The sequence below is a fragment of the Pinus tabuliformis genome, chromosome 3_2 (genome assembly GCF_031772625.1).
Source record: "Pinus tabuliformis cultivar Carrire ecotype Pingquan chromosome 3_2, CPIR1, whole genome shotgun sequence".
In the NCBI taxonomy this organism is placed as follows: domain Eukaryota; kingdom Viridiplantae; phylum Streptophyta; class Pinopsida; order Pinales; family Pinaceae; genus Pinus; species Pinus tabuliformis.
In genome coordinates this window covers 1,034,203,261-1,034,219,243 of record NC_142302.1, presented here as the reverse complement: position 1 = coordinate 1,034,219,243, position 15,983 = coordinate 1,034,203,261, and positions in this window count along the sequence as shown.

Sequence of the window (15,983 nt, the reverse complement as noted above, 5' to 3'; positions counted from 1 at the left end):
GTCCCACTATGACTGGTAGCTATCTTAGAAACAAACAAAATAAAACTACTTTCGTTTTCCTTTAAGGGATTTCTTTGATTTGGATTTTTCAAAATACCTATTCGCTCCCCAGTGGGGTCGCCATTTTGTTATCGGGAAATCTAGTGTCTATGCAGAGCTGCTAGTCCCACTAAGACTGGTAGCTATCTTAGAAACAAACAAACTAAAACTACTTTCATTCTCCTTTATGAAAAGTAGATAAGAGGGGAACAAAGGAGACCAAACTCTGTCTTGCACTTGGTTCCTTGTTTAATTCCTCTCCCTTCTGATAGATCTTTTCCACCCGCTTCCTCGTCTACCCAGCTTCAAAGAGCACCTGTGGAATCAAATCAGCATAACACTATCCAAGGATAGAAATCTACTATCACAAACAATATAGGACCAAATATATATTGACCACACAAATGCATATATCATCAATTGTACAAGAATGTGGAGGAAAACTTGAATAGCTTTATTAATATCAAGAATAGCAAAGAGGATTAAAACCAGTTGTTCTGACCCAGCGTCATCCTCTCAGCAAGAAAGCCCTTCTTCACCTCATGAAAAGCTTAGATCACCCAACACTATGATGTTGCACCAAGAAACTAGCAGCACTTCCCTACAAGATACAAAATTCTAGCCTCTGGATCTCTGGGATGAGGGATCCATATATAGATGATTGTAGGGAGGTGAGTCAGCTTCTGAGATTTGATTAGTGTCCTCTCTCTGATAGTTCTTGATTCCACTTGGAGATTGATGATCTCTTACTCATCTCTGGGCGAATTCAGAGAGTCAAGTGTCATAGGAGAAGTTTCTGGAAGATTCCATGTCAAACCACCTTGCAAACTATCTCTGCCATTTGTCCACTCTCGCTCATCGCACCCTGCAGAAGAGCTATCCAGTATGCATTGCACCTTTCACTCTGGGTAGGTGGGATGCATCGCACCTTCTGCATTGGGCAGTCTGTATGGTCCAGATTTAACCAGTTCTGAGCAGTTTTCTGTGGAGAACTTCTGGGAGATGATGTAATCAGGTGACCTTGTTCCTTTAGGGTGTGAACCAACACTTTTAGGGACTTAGGAGCCCTTGGTTTATGGACATATATGATTGGGGTTGCAGTGCCAAAAAATGTCTATAACAGTTGCCCCTTAAAGCATGAGGTTGTTAATCTTTTGATGTCGGGTGAAATGCTTTATCACGAGGATCCGAAGTTTTTTCGAGCTGGAAGGCGACCTGTAATAAGATACAATACAATACGTTATCTTCATAATATTTTCATGATCTAGCTGAGGCGGGCATTCCCATGCTCAGCTTTATAAATTCATTTTCATGTACATAGGATAGACAATCATCTGTGTGCAGACTGATGATTCTGGTAGAGCCATCATCCCTTAGATTGGATGATTATCTATGCAGCAATGATGTACATTTGATGTCTTTATTTTCCTGAATATATATCACAGCGCGGATGGATGAAACTAGATCCGGGTTCTTCAATCTCGTTCGATCTTCACTCAAAGTACAAGTCGATCCATGTGAGAGATGTTCTGGAGTCGAACATGGAACGACATCGCCTGATTACCAGCCAGTGATGTAAGTTGTTAACAGGCGCGAGAGGAATCACTGATAATGATGATGACCCTCAATGTACGACAGTACAATTCACGTGGTGTGAAAAAGGGACTTGGCGTCGAACACCACGGAAAATCTTTCAGTCGAAGGCCATTGATGTAAACCTGTCGCCGGTAGTGAGAAACTTGCCATTGAGGCATGCAAGCTTCAAAGTATTGAAAGGGTTGTTCCTAGATCGACTTCCTGGATAATGAGCTGATGTCGACAAGAAGCGATCTGTCGTAGGAGGGCCTTAATGAATCCCACATCTACGACACGGAACAGAGCAAATAATTTTAATGGAGGTGAAAACAATCTAATGATATAAGGTTCAGGGTGGCGGTCATGAAAGAATGGAGCGTGAATGTATTGCAGCGGATGAGACATAGGTGAATTCTCTGAGCGACTTCTCTTGAACATACCGGCGACACTGACATGATCGATTGGTAGCGTTAACCCCAAATGTGGATGGTGTGATGGATCAATGGTGATAATACCAGTGAACGGAACAACCCAACCCGACTCGGATGCGGAGTGAAAGTGTCATGTTCAAGAGCGACTTGCTACCAATAAAGTTTCTTCAAGTTTTCTTCCCAATTTTTCCCCAGTCATTGCTGACTAGTACCTCTTTATTTTTGTCAAGCTTGAGGAGGATAACATATGCTTGTTCTATAATTTTCCCTTCGGGCAAACCCATCGCTATGTTTTAACGAGCCTAGCGATAGTGAAACTCGTTCTTGTCTGTATGGACAAGTTTGTCGCTATTAGATTTTAACGAGTTTAATGACAAAGATAACTCGGTCCTTTTCAATTTTAGAGATTCTGAAAGGGACGTAAAGAAAACTCCAGTACTCCTTTTTCGTCATATAACCCCTTAGGTCCGAAAAAGTATAAAATAATACGAAAGGGATGAATTTTCGGTAATTTTAACGAGCCAAACAAAACAAGCGCTCGATCTTTTTGTGTAATAATCCCTCAGGTCCAAAAAGATTAAAATATAAAGGAGGGACAACACTTCCGGTCAGTTTAACGAGCTGGAGAGGCCAATTTCTCGGCAATATTTTCATATTTTACGAGTCAGATGAAAAGAGCTTAAAGGAGACTCGTTTTTCGAGGAATGAGTGATAAATTCAGGTAGCAGCTGATTCCAGGTAAGGTTTGGAATTTTCCAATCACGGCAGTGTCACGAGGATGGATAACAGGATCACTCTTCGCATCTGTTCCTCAAAAAGGGTAAACAATCAAATGGATGTGAACGATCGGCCAAAACAGAGTGGAGGTGATGATGATAACACGACCAAGGCTTCAAAGGCTGATGAAAAATTCATTCACGATGGTTATTCACCGGAAATTGGTTCATTTTTTAATGAGTGAGCTTAAACTCTGGGGGAAACATTTTCTCATTGCTTATGTTTAATTTTTAACGAGCTTGAACTCCACATAAAAACTGCTCGAAATAATGGTCATTGATTACCTTGATTTTACCATTGACAACTTTGTTCCTTTTAGAAGAGTAGGAATGACCTGTTATAGAGTTTTTTGTACCCACCTTTAAAGGAACAACCTTTGAAGGAATCAACAGCGGTGCTGTTATAGATAATGACCAGAATAGTGGGTGGATAAAAAACATGCATGCGTTAGGAGAAAACATGATACAAAACATAAACAGTCCTGGTTCCATAATGCAATCCGGCTTACAAACTGTCTTGTAGCAAAATTAAGTAATTAATTTATCCCTTTATAATCACTTTAATAAATTAATAATTTAATAAATTGATAATCATATTAATAAAAATTAATTAATTAAATTAATTAATTTTATTTATCAAACAAATTAATTAATTTTATTAATCAAAGAAATTAAGTAATCAAATCAATGAATCAATTAAACCAATTATTGAAAATAATCAACAAAATTATAAACATAATAATTAATTCTATAAATAATAAAATTAATTAATTAAGTTATCCCTTTATCTTATTAATAAATAAATTAATTAATTTATGCATTAAACTTATTAATAAAAAATATATAGTTATATATAAATATTGAAATTAATTAATTAATTAATATTAAAAATAATAATAATAAATAAATAAATAAATAAATTTAGCAGGATAAGAGCCGGCCTATTTCTTATTTCTTTTCTTTAATAATCGATATATATATATATATATATATATATATACCCTAAATATAGCTCTTGATACATCATTAAGATTTGGAGAATATCTATTGACGCATCCCCTGATGATGGACTCACTTGGTAGTCCGAAACGTTGGGTACAAAAAACTCTATAACAGGTCATTCCTACTCTTCTAAAACTATCCTCACCTGTATGGATTCATTATTTAACAACATCAAATCCTACCATGGAAGGGATATGATGGACAACGCATCAGAATTCGAGAAATTAAGATTATCCAGAGCTAAACTCATTTCCAATCTAAATTTTCTTAAAGATTGTAGAGATAACAATCTCATTCCTAAATTTGCTATATGCAAAAATCCTCTCTAGTTAAGCAGAAATTTGTCTAGCTTCAATAAATTAAGTGAAACCCTAGTTAGAAATGAAATTAAATGGGTTAGAAGAAAATTAGTTAAAACTTCTCAGAAACCTTTTTCCTCTCATCTATACCTTTCCTCATACCTCAGACAGGATCTCTGGCAATTATTGGATGCGATTACATTTATAAAATCTGATAAATGGCTAATTAAGGATAAAAGCCAGAAATTAAAGAAGTTGAACAATTTGCGCAATGCTTGTGAAGAGCATAACCTAGTTCAAGGGTCTCATAGACACCACGAATATTCTAGTTCAAGGGTCTCTCAGAACCGTAATATTGATGTTCACTCCAGAATACAAGCTCACCATACGCAGCAAAACCCTCTAAATGACATCCAACCAAACTCCCATGATAACGTTCCTCTTCTCACAACTGAAATAAACAACGCAATTAAAAGTAATAATATGAACAGTGGATGTATAATAAACAGCGACACTGTTATAGATAATGACCAGAATAGTGGGTGGATAAAAAACATGCATGCGTTAGGAGAAAACATGGTACAAAACATAAACAATCCTGGTTCCATAATGCAATCCGGCTTACAAACTGTCCTGTATCTTGAAACGCAATCCAGTTTCGAGTTAACAGCTAATAGCGGAGTTATAAATCAGGAATGGAGCAGTATTAAAGAAATCGGCAACATGGGTAATGATAAAATGGGAGTAAACAGCCTGGTGAAGGCACAGAATATTAGCAGCGCTGACATAAACGATCTCTCTAGGCACATCAATACATTGGATAGATCTTCATCTCATGTCAACCAACTTGATGTGACAACAAAGAATGGCAATGCAGCAATAAAAGTTAGGAAAAGACAAGGGTATAAAATAAGGGATGAAAATAGCGCAGATATGATCAAAATCGTAGATAACACCAAGAGCTTGTCAACAAACAGCCCATCTTCCAGCTTAAAATCTCAAACCACGCATCCCAATCAAAGTAGGATATCAGATAAAGCGCAGGTCATTAACTTATCTGACATCAGCCTAGATTATGCAACTGAATCCATCTTGAAAAAAGGTCTAAATTTTTCCATAACCCCTAATAAAATACCTGTGGAAGAAGTCATCAGTAATATTGAAGTAGCTATTAAAAACCTAGATATAGCAAAAAGTGAAGAAATCAGACAAGATATTGCTAAAATTATGAGAACCTCTAAACCTCCTGCATCTAACATTTCCAAAGAAGAAAAAAGAGCTCTAAACAACCTCAGAAAAAATAAAAACATAGTCATACTAAAAGCTGATAAGGGCAATGCTACTGTAATTATGAACAGAATTGATTATGACAATAAAATGGAAGAACATCTAAATAATAGTGGATGTTATAAAATCATTAATAAAGACCCAAGTGAGAAAATCATGCATGAAGTAATTAAGAAAATCAAAGAATCATCTCTGGATGACCTCACTAAAAAGAAAATCATCCCTAATAGTTCCATTATTCCTAGAATTTAAGGGGCTCCTAAAGTTCATAAACCTAACATACCTCTCAGACCTATAGTTAATACCATAGGTTCTCCTACTTACCTTCTCGCAAAATACCTAGCCAAGAAACTTAGACCGCTGTCTGGTAATACCCCTTCTTATATTAAAGACTCCTATTCTTTTGTTCAATGGATTAATAACATAGAAATGAAAGACGAAGATCTTATGGTTAGCTTTGATATTGTATCACTTTATACCATGATTCCTATTGATGAAGCTATTGAGATCATGAGGAACATCACTGATAAAGAAACTGTGGATCTTTTGGAGCTGTGCTTGAGATCCTCTTCAGTTTCAAAGGTAAAATTTATGAACAAACTCATGGTGTGGCTATGGGCTCTCCTCTATCCCCCATAATTGCCAACATCTTCATGGAGCACTTCGAACAGAAGGCTCTTAGGTCATTTCCATACATCCCTAAAGAATGGAAAAGGTTTGTAGATGACATATTTGCCAAGTGGAGTTATGGAAAAGAAAAACTTGACCTATTCCTCAATCACTTAAATAGCCTCTCAAACCATATAAAATTCACGATTGAAATTGAAAATAACAACCAGCTTCCCTTTCTTGATATCCTTCTAACTAAAAGAAATGGGTCTCTTGGTTTCCAAGTCTATAGAAAGAAAACCCATATAGAAAGATATCTTCATGCCAATTCCCATCACCACCCTAAACAGAAGATTGGCATCATTAGGACCTTAACCACTAGGGCAACTAGAATATCTGATCCTGACCATTTAAATGATGAACTCAACCATCTTCACAAGGTGTTTGAACTAAATGGCTACAATAGAAATACCATCAAGAAATCCATGCACCTATCCCTAAACAAGAATAAGAATGATATTAAAAATCAAAATTTATCAACTCCTAAGGTCTCCCTTCCATACATAAAAGGCACCACGGATAAAATCACTAAAATTCTTAATAAACATAACATTAATGTAGTATTCACCCCTGCCAACACCATCAGACAATTATTCAACTCAGTCAAGGATCCCATAAACCCTAAACTTCAAAAAGGTGTTTATGTGATTCCTTGCTCATGTGGTAAGGAATACATAGGTGAAACAGGTAGGTCTCTTAATATTAGAATTAAAGAACACACTGCCGACTTAAGAAGAGATAGGACCTCTAAATCGGCCTTAGCAGAACATGTTCACTCTTCCTCTCATTACATCTGCATGGAAGAAGTCAGACTAGTTAGAAAAGAAGACCACTATCTTAAAAGGAAAATCAAAGAAGCCATTGAAATAGAAAAAAGGAAGAACAACCTGAACCGGGATGATGGATTAAAACTAAGCAACACCTGGAAACCTTTACTTGAAATCTTAAAAAATCAGTAATTAATTCTTATCCCTTAAATAACCTATTCCCTCCTCCCTTAAAAAAAAAACAATTTAAAATCATCAAGAAATAGAACAATTAGCAAACATAAACATAAATTAGTATTTGATTTCTTCACATATAATCATTTGATAACATTACAAAATAACTAATAAAATGCATATAGCTGTAATAACTCAAATCTAGACTATTAAATATTAACTCTGGAAATTATAAATAATATTATAGCAAAATAACTCACAAAATCTACAAGGATTAATTTATTAATTAGAAAGTTAATTAATTAAATTAATTAATTAATCAAATAAAACAAATCAACCAAATAAATAAATAATTAAACAAAGAAATAAATACATATAATTAAATTAGTAGACATATTAACAAATAATAAATAATTAAATTAATCTATTCTTTTAATTAATTAATCAAACAAATTAGTTAAACATATTAATAAATTAATTAAAAAATTAGTTTTACATATAAATAATACACATAATAATTAATTCAACAAATAGCAAAATTAAGTAATTACTTTATCCCTTTATAATCACTTTAATAAATTAATAATTTAATAAATTGATAATCATATTAATAAAAAATAATTAATTAAATTAATTAGTTTTATTTATCAAACAAATTAATTAATTTTATTAATCAAAGAAATTAAGTAATCAAATCAATGAATCAATTAAACCAATTATTGAAAATAATCAACAAAATTATAAACATAATAATTAATTCTATCAATAAAAAATTAATTAATTAAGTTATCCCTTTATCTTATTAATAAATAAATAAATTAATTTATGCATTAAACTTATTAATAAAAAATATATAGTTATATATAAATATTGAAATTAATTAATTAATTAATATTAAAATAATAATAAATAAATAAATAAATAAATCTAGCAGGATAAGAGCCGACCTATTCTTTATTTCTTTTCTTTAATAACCGATATATATATAGATATATATATATATATATATATATATATATATATATATATATATATATATATATACCCTAAATATAGCTCTTGATACATCATTATGATTTGGAGAATATCTATTGACGCATCCCCTGATGATGGACTCACTTGCTAGTCCGAAACGTTGGGTACAAAAAACTCTATAACAGTTCATTCCTACTCTTCTAAAACTATCCTCACCTGTATGGATTCATTATTTAACAACTTTGTTCCTTCAAAGGTTGTACTGCCTATTCAATTGCTTCATCAAACTAGTTAGGAACGAATAATATATGCTTGAAAAATGAGTCAAAACACTAATATTTTACTTGAATTACGTGAAAAGTAAATTAAAAGTGGTTTTTACCTCTCATTTTACCATTTCATTTGAACTTTGGTTTGTTGGAGATTTGGAGGTGCTTTCCCCCTTGATTTTCACTAGCTGATTCCGGGAGATTCTGTGGACGATTCTTGGCACTGTCTAGACCAGGTAAGAGCTAAACCTGAGCTCTTCAGTTTCATTCTTTCCTTTTTGAATTCTGAGCATGTTTTCTAGTTTTTCTGATCCCTTGGGGTTTGAAAAATTTGCCTTGGCTCCATCGCACCTTCCCTACATCGAAAAGTGCGATGCATACTGGCCTGGTCAATGGCCAGTCAGTGTGCATCCCACCCAGTACACTGCTGGGGGTGCGATGGGTGCAAGGAGGAAAACTTGTGCATAATGTTTTCATGGAAATTTTTCCTGTTTTTCACCAAATCAGGATCCTGACTCTTCTCTTGTTTATTTTCAGAGATTCATCGGAGAAAAATGCCTGTTACATGGCGAGAACGTGAGCATGAAGAAGAGGACATGCTTGCTTTACATGATCTAGGTACGGTAACTGCACTGCGGAACTATGGCCTGCTGAAGTTTTTTCGCATCTCTAGCATGAGGCAGCAAATCAACTTGTTGCAATATTTTCTCGATGCATGGGATCCTACCGACCAGGTGTTCCAGATTAGGGGCAAATCCATCCCCTTGACTGTCGTGGACATCTATTTTTTGACCGGTTTATTGAGGTGGGGTGCCTCTATCTCATTATCAGGTTCAGCCCATGGGGGTGAATCCGTGAGAGATTATATTCGATGGTATTGCAGAGAGGGATCTCAGCTGAGTAGGGACGGAAAGACCAATATCCGAGATGTCACTGACAGGTCCTTGAGGACCATTCTGTTCACTTTTGCTAGACTGGATGGTAGTGTGGCTCTTCATGTGGCCAACAGGTCTTATATGTAGTATGCCTTGGAATGCCTTGAACCAAAGGTGTTCAACTGGTGTGATGCATTACTCCCTGTGATGAAAGAACAACTGACCAAGGTGAAAAACGGAAGATTGAAGAACTTTGGTTATGGTTCTATTTTGACCGCTTTCGCCTTGGAAAAGATCCCACTGATGCAGCCACAGTATATTTCAGTTGGTTTACCTCCACCGACCGAGCCATGGATGCAGAGATGGGTTGACTTCATGGCCTGACATGCGGGTCAGTCCCAGATTTCTTTCTCTGATACCTCCTTTGAGTGGTTCAACCGTCAGCATATGGTTTTTGCCGAGTGTCCATATGTTGGTATGGATTTCCGGGGTGATCCGAATTTGGAACTTCCGGTTGGTGAGTAGTGGGGTGCCATAGGTAAATTCTCTGACCATATCACTGTTTATTGCTTTTCATAATGTTCTTTTATTTTCTTTACTCAAGACTAATCAAAACTCATGCACTCATGTAGACATTGGACTAGTTCGACCAGCAGTACGCCCGAGAGCACCAGCTACCGCTCTGGCAGGAGAGGCTATGGGGAGGGCTATCCTTCACGACCTTGATGTGGCCGAGACTCTTTCAGCATTGTAGGATCAGGTCGAGGGTCTCACTCTTGGTATTCCGGATGTGAGGACCGACGAGCTGCCTCTGAGGTTGCAGCGACATACTACTGGCGTGCCAAGTCGATGGACTCAACTTTTACGCATGATTGTACAGGCGGTGACTTGTTATCATCAACACCATTAGACTAGGGTGCCCCCTAGCATTTTGAGTTTTGGGTCATCTGACCAATTTTTTCTTGGTTACAGAACATTATGTGTAAACCAAAAACAATTATATATATATATATATATATATTTTTTATTTTTGGAGTTTTATTTTGGTTAAGTTACATGATCCTGATGCAAATATTGATGAAATGCTTCTTTTTATAAATGTTGCAAATGTCTATCTAACACATAATTTGCCAATGAGTCTGTTAATGTGTTTAAGTTTCTGGAAATATGCTGATATTGAATAGAATCAAATTGCCTTTCCAAAATCTTGACCCTTAGGAACATGCGATAGATAGCTGGATTTCGGACGGAGTAGATACCAGTGAGTTGTAGGATGACGAGTTGTGAGTCTAGCCTGACAACAAGTCGGCGTATGCCATGTGTGATGGCATTAGAGAGGAGTTCTATCAACGCGCTATATTCAGCGATGTTATTTGTTGACCGACCAATACATACCCCTCTGAAACTTATTAACTCGCCGCTTGGATAAAAAATGGCCCAGGCCGCAGAAGATAGGTTCCGCGAACTACGACTCGCTCCATCGGCATATCCAACAAATGATTCCAATAGGTTCGACATCTGCAACAAATGTAAAAAGTGGATTACCTGACCAAAATAATTACCCTTAGCGAAAACAAAAATGTAACAAAAGCATAGGGGTTACTACACTGAATCATGCATAGTAACGCTTAAGGTACAACCCGTTACGGGGTTGCGCCAGTGGAATCCCATCATAATCCACTAACTCGTAGGCCCCTTTTGCTAATACACGTTTAACAATATAGGGGCCCATCCACAAAGACTTGAATTTACCTGCTCCCAATTTATCGGATTCCTGGTCGTAAAGTAAGACCAAGTCACCTTCTGAGAAGACACGGGGTTTGACATTCTTGTCAAACTGCGCCTTGAATCGTTTCTTATGGGCTTCATTAGCCAAAGTGGCATCACGATGGGTTTCATCCAATTGGATTAGTTCCAAGAAACGAGCCTCCTCTTTTGAAGTTCCGGGGAGAAGGTCAACTGCGAGTTTGAGGGACGAGATTTCACACTGAACTGGTAAGATTGCTTCTAGGCCATACACCAGTTGAAAGGGTGTAAACCCAGTTGCATTCCTTACCGATGTTCGGTATGCCCACAAGGCTGAGTACAGGATCAGGTGCCAACTCCTTTTGTGGACTCCAATCATCCTTTGCAGCATCCGCTTCAGGACTTTGTTGATTGCTTCAACTTGTCCATTGGCCTGTGGGTAATATGGAGTGGAGCTGTAGTGGGACAACCCTAATTTGGTAGCCAATTCAACCATCATGTGATTGCGAAAATGCGATCCATGATCTGTGACTATGGCCTGTGGAATGCCGAATCTGGCGACTACATGATTGAAAAAGAAAAGGGCAGCTATTTCACCAGTGTTGTTTAATGTAGGCATCGCCTCAGCCCATTTGGTAAAATGGTCTACCGCGACTATGATATACCCATGCCCCCCAGTTGAGGTGGGGTTACATGTCATGAAATCTATGCCCCATTTGGCGAATGGCCCAATAACAACTACTGGTTGCAGGGGTGCGGGTGGTCTTTTGGTTTTGCTATCGAAAATTTGACACGCATGGCAACTTTTGATTGCAGTTATGTAATCTTTGAACATTGTTGGCTAGAAGTATCCTGCTCGTAAATTTTTTTTGCGCTGTAGGGTAACCAGATTGATGCCCCCCACACGCGCCTGAATGGCAATCATTCAGGACTTTTTCGGCCTCCTCATGGGTGAGGCGCCTCCTCAGAACTGTATCGACACCACGACGGTAAAGTGTATCACTGATGATCATGTAGTATTTTGATTGGTATCGAATACGTCTTTGTTCCGAGCGAGAGATATTAGACCTATATTTTTGGGTTTGGAGATAAATTATTATATCCCCATACCACAGATTGCTTGAAGATATCGGAAACAAAGATTCATCCATGATGGTTTCTTCGGATGTTTCATCGTTGGACGACGATGGGAGATCGCATATTAATTGCACGAAAACCAGGCATTCCTTCGATTTGGATTTTACAAATTCCAGATCAGGCCAATATATAATCAGTAAATCCCTATACCCAGCTTCAAATAGCACCTGTGGAATCTAGCATAGCACTATCCAAGAACAGAGATCTACTATCACAGAAATATAGGACCAGATATATATTGACCACACAAATGCATATATCATCAATCGTACAAGAATGTGGAGGAAAACTTGAATAGCTTTATTAATATCAAGAATAGCAAAGAGGATTATGATGTTGCACCAAGAAACCAGCAGCACTTCCTTACAAGATACAAAATTCCAGCCTCTGGATCTCTAGGATGAGGGATCCATATATAGATGATTGTAGGGAGGTGAGTCAGCTTCTGAGATTTGATTAGTGTCCTCTCTCTGATAGTTCTTGATTCCACTTGGAGATTGATGATCTCTTACTCATCCCTGGGTGAATTCAGACAGGCAAGTGTCATAGGAGAAGTTTCTGGAAGATTCCATGTCGAACCACCTTGCAAACTATCTCTGCCCTTTTTCCACTCTCGCTCATCGCACCTTGCAGAAGATCTATCCAGTATGCATCGCACCTTTTACTCTGGGCAGGTGGGATGCATCACACCTTCTGCACTGGGTAGTCTGTATGGTCCAAATTTGACCATTTTTCTGTGGAGAACTTCTGGGAGATGATGTAATCAGCTGACCTTGTTTCTTTAGAGTGTTAAGCAACACTTTTAGGGACTTAGGAGCCCTTGGTTTATGGACATATATGATTGGGGTTGCAGTGCCCAAAAATTTCTATAACAGTTGCCCCCTAAAGCATGAGGTTGTTAATCTTTTGATGTCGGGTGAAATGCTTTATCATGAGGATCCAAAGTTTTTTCGAGCTGGAAGGCGACTTGTAATAAGATACAATACAATACATTATCTTCATAATATTTCCATGATCTAGCTGAGGCGGGTATTCCCATGCTCAACTTTATAAATTCATTTTCATGTACATAGGACAGACAATCATCTGTGTGCAGACTGATGATTCTGGTAGAGCCATCATCCCTTAGATCGGATGATTATCTGTGCAGCAATGATGTACATTTTATGTCTTTATTTTCCTGAATATATATCACAGCCCGGATGGATGAAACTAGATCCGAGGTCTTCAATCTCGTTCGATATTCACTCAAAGTACAAGTTGATCCATGTGAGAGATGTTCTGGAGTCGAACATGGAAAGACATCGCCTGATTACCAGCCAATGATGTAAGTTGTTAACAGGCGCGAGAGTAATCACCGATAATGATGATGACTCTCAAGGTACAATAGTACAATTCACGTGGTGTGAAAAAGGGACTTGGCTTCGAACACCACGTAAAATCTTTCGGTCGAAGGCCATTGATGTAAACCTGTCGCCAGAAGTGAGAAACTTGCCATTGAGGCATGCAAGCTTCAAAGTACTGAAAGGGTTGTTCCTAGATCGACTTCCTGGATAATGAGCTGATGTCGACAAGAAGCGATCCGTCGTAGGAGGGCCTTAATGATTCCCACATCTACGACATGGAACAGAGCAAATGATTTTAATGGAGGTGAAAACAATCTAATGATATAAGGTTCATGGTGGCGGTCATGAAAGAATGGAGCGTGAATGTATTGTAGCGGATGAGACACAGGTGAATTCTATGAGCGACTTCTCTTGAACATACCGGCGACACTGACATGATGGATTGGTAGCGTTAACCCCAAATGTGGATGGTGTGATGGACCAATGGTGATATGACCAGTGAATAGAACAACCCAACCCGACTCGGATGCGGAGTGAAAGTGTCATGTTCAAGAGCGACTTGCTACCAATAAAGTTTCTTCAAGTTTTCTTCCCAATTTTTCCCCAGTCATTGCTGACCAGTACCTCTTTATTTTTATCAAGCTTGAGGAGGATAACATATGCTTGTTCTATAATTTTCTCTTCGGGCAAACCCATCACTATGTTTTAATGAGCCTAGCGATACTGAAACTCGTTCTTGTCTGTATGGACAAGTTTGTCGCTATTAGGTTTTAACGAGTTTAATGACAAAGATAACTCGGTCCTTTTCAATTTTAGAGATTCTGAAAGGGACGTAAAGAAAACTTCAATAATTATTTTTCGTCATATAATCCCTTAGGTCCGAAAAAGTATAAAATAATATGAAAGGGATGAATTTTTGGTAATTTTAACGAGCCGAACAAAACAAGCGCTCGATCTTTTTGTGTAACAATCCCTCAGGTCCAAAAAGATTAAAATCTAGTGGAGGGATAGCACTTCCGGTCAGTTTAACGAGCTGGAGAGGCCAATTGCTCGGCAATCTTTTCATATTTTACGAGTCAAGTAAAAGAGCTTAAAGGAGACTCATTTTTTGAGGAACAAGTGATAAATTCGGGTAGGCGCTGATTCCAGGTAAGGTTTGGAATTTTCCAATCACGGCAGCGTCACGAGGATGGCTAATAGGATCACTCTTCGCAATTGTTCCTCAAAAAGGGTAAAAAATCAAATGGATCTGAACGATCGGCCAAAATAGAGTGGAGGTGATGATGATAACACGAGCAAGGCTTCAAAGGCTGATGATAAATGCATTCATGATGGTTATTCACCGGAAATTGGTTCATTTTTTAATGAGTGAGCTTAAACTCTCGGGGAAACATTTTCTCATTGCTTATGTTTAATTTTTAATGAGCTTGAACTCCACATAAAAACTACTCGATCCAGTCATATAATAAGGATGTCTCATCTAAGATGCCATTTTTTATGGAGCTTGCACCTTACAAAGCTTTGCCCCACATCCTTTCTTTATGCAAGTTAGGAAACGACCAATCCTACGAGTTTAAAGGGTTAGAGGACCTACAAATTTAAAAAATAAATGGTCGCTCTTCACTTGCATGCCAAAAGGTTTGCATGCCCCTAGGTATAGCGAAAAATTTCCAAGTTACCAAAGATTGTTCCATCCGCATTGTAGACAAAACACTTCCTCGGCGATGTCTACCGAAATAAACAAAGGTGAGTGGCGCAACTTGCCTCCACTCACATAACTTTGACAGAGGAATCTTAGTCCAGTCTAATCTCATAAACTAGTCATATATCCTTCGCGGAAACCTACCCTATACCCAAGGTTTTCCTACCGAAACAGGCCAGGGTGCATGCCCCCTGGGTTTCAGTCATGTCCTCTTGAATCACTCGCGCTCATCAGGTGGACAGACTGGGGATTGATGAGACATTCCTTGCGTGAAAAGACCATTCAGGGATGGTATTTGACTATTTTATATGTGTGAGCCGGGGAATGAAAGATGGTCTACGAGCTTGACCACTCTTCCTTCATGCGGAAAACACATTACTCTAGAGAGCGAGGAGACAATGGCTCCCATGCAATAAATATAGTAACGTCCTAGGAGTAGATTATAATCTAGGGGTCCTTGGACTACCATTACGTTCATGTGAATGTTTTTCCTTCTCAATGTTATCTGCACATTGGGAAGGATCCCTAATGAGTGACTGGTTCCTTTGTCAAAGCCTGTCAGATTTCTCATCTCAGGCAAAAGCGATGGCGAACCAAGCGCTTTCCAAGAAGTTGAGGAAAGGATACTCACAGAAGCCCCTTCATCTATGATGGTACCAGCCATGACCATTCTGTATATTTGTGTAATGATTCGAAATGGTACACTAGCCAGTAAATGGGGTCTGCCTAGTAGATTCCAATAGAAGGAAACAACTAGGTTTCTTGGAGGTGGGACTGAATAGACGGCCGGATATGACTCTGACGAACTTCCATCCTGCAGTAAAGGAACAAGTAGACTGCCCCCATGTTCATCGGAGTTTGTGTTTACGAAGAGAATTTGAACGGTGTTGTTCTTGTTCTCTCCGGTGACTGTA